This window comes from Rhododendron vialii, chromosome 4a (genome assembly GCF_030253575.1).
Source record: "Rhododendron vialii isolate Sample 1 chromosome 4a, ASM3025357v1".
Classification (NCBI taxonomy): domain Eukaryota; kingdom Viridiplantae; phylum Streptophyta; class Magnoliopsida; order Ericales; family Ericaceae; genus Rhododendron; species Rhododendron vialii.
In genome coordinates, this window is record NC_080560.1 from 1,277,330 (window position 1) to 1,279,772 (window position 2,443).

The window sequence follows — 2,443 nt, forward strand, 5'->3', positions numbered from 1 at the left end:
AGTACCAGATGAAACTTAGAACGTGTTTTAGCCTAGTGGCTCCAACGATATTTTTGGTAGCCTTTTTTCTACCCCTTTATTATAAACAAAATTTAAAGGTCTTCCTAGCTGGATTTCATCATCTTTTAGTACCTTAAAAACTCTATATATTGATATATAATGGGTCACGATACGATTTAAAATGAGTGACTTGCGAGCATTTTACCGAAATGATTTTTTTTCAACCGCTTAGAATAAAATAATCACGTCTTTTAATGTAGAAACTTTTTTGGAACCAAAATACCTGGGTTAAAAAGTAAATTGGACAAACTTTCTAACGGTTCAAATCACGCGGAAATCGGAGTTCGTGAGTATTCGGGGCAAGTCCGCAAAGTATGACCAGTTTTGAAGCTTCATTGCGCCTGAGGCACAAGTTCATGCGCCCCAGGCGCACTTCAGTGCTCCCGGGCGCAGCCTCAAGGCTGCACGACAAGTCAAACTTCGCGGGGCTTGCTCCGGACACTCCCGAAATCCGTTTTGCACGTGGTTTGAATCGTTAGAAAGCTTGTTCAACGTACTTTACAACCCAAGTAGTTTGGATCATATAATATTTATACATCAAAAGATGCCACCATTTTACTCTCAGTGGTTTGAAAAAATTATTCATTGGTAAAACGCTCGCATCTCTCCCATTTTTAATCGATCATGACCAATTTATACAACGATTAATAAGGTTTTCAAAGTATTAAAAGCTAACTAAAGCAAACAATGAAAATGATAAAGTTTAGTTTATGAAAATTTGGTCAAAAGGAGGACGATCCAAAGACCATCGGAGTCAAAAAAGCTAAAATACGTTTCCGTGCCCATCTAGACGTTCTAAGTTCCATTCAACATGCACATCCCGAATTATAAGTTATTCGTCAATTCAAGAAGTGTTTCACAAAGTTCATAGGGCTTTCCACACATCATCAAATTGTCAGAAACCGTTTCATCATAAGGATTTTCCCCAGACGAGACTTGTACATTTACGAAGGGAAATTTTATCGTCTACGCCACCAACACTGTCACTTGACCATTTCGAGTGCGACTCTACCACCACTATCAGAATTTGAAAACCGCCCCTTCATCCCTTCAACAAAGTCGCAAGCGCCTCGCCCGATATAAGTTCAATACTGTATTTTACTTTATCCTCACCCAATCAATTTACACACTTTAACCACAGCAACCTTTCAAGTACTACACCACCATCGCTTCACCGCCACTCCCGTCCTTATTTCGCCGCCACCCAACACACTAAATAAGTTTAAAATGATTGCAATATTAAGATCTACCGCCTTCACTACGGGGACATAACAACCACTAGCAAAGAACACATGTAGACTGTTTGACAATTTTAAAAAGTTGAGAACTTTTCCTAATTTGTTTGGATTTAGAGTATTTTAAGTCTTAAATTAAGCTCATCGTCGGCACTTCAAAACTACCACCACCCCAAAACAACATTCAAATTATACTCATTTCAAAAAGACTGAGAGTATTCAATTCAAGTTCCTTCGCTTCACCATCTCACGATTCATATGACCACCTCCAACATAAAAATCATCGAGAAATTCTTACTTTAACGATGTTCGAGAAATATGAAGTTTTGTACTTTTAAGAATTTTTCAAATCACCTAACAACTACCTTAACCATGACGGCCACCACCGAAGCTCCAAAAAAAATGAATGAGAATTTTCTCCATCTAAAAAGGAAAGCCAAGCCCGAAAATCACTGAGAATTTTCTCAATTCTAAAAATTTTGGCACCATAATCTCTAAATGATTGTTGATTCTTTCAGATAGATGTGGAGATTTTGATGTAGTGATGAATCTTAACCATGTGAATATAATTTTTTTTTTTGTATTCATGAGCAGAGAATATTCTCGATGCGTTGTAATGTGGTTGAGTTAGATTAAGATAGATAGAATATCCTCAAATCATTTAAGGTGTTCTCGTTTTAGAAACATTCAAAAGTTTTTTTGTGCCCTCGGTTTTACATACACATCGGTGGAGTGTAGATGCACTGTGTACTCTCCAGAACACTTGAGTGACAAAGAAATACATAAGAAATTGGTATTTGAGTACCAGATGAAACTTAGAACGTGTTTTAGACTAGTGGCTCCAAAAATATTTTTGTAGCCTTTTTTCTACCCCATTATTATAAACAAAATTTAAAGGTCTTCCTAGTTGGATTTCATCATCTTTTAGTCTTTTAAAAACTCTATATATTGATATATAATGGGTCACGATACGATTTAAAATGAGTGACTTGCGAGCATTTTACAGAAATGATTTTTTTTGGACCGCTTAGAATAAAATAATCACGTCTTTTAATGTAGAAATTTTTTTGGAACCAAAATACTTGGGTTAAAAAGTAAATTGGACAAACTTTCTAACGGTTCAAATCACGCGGAAATCGGAGTTCGGG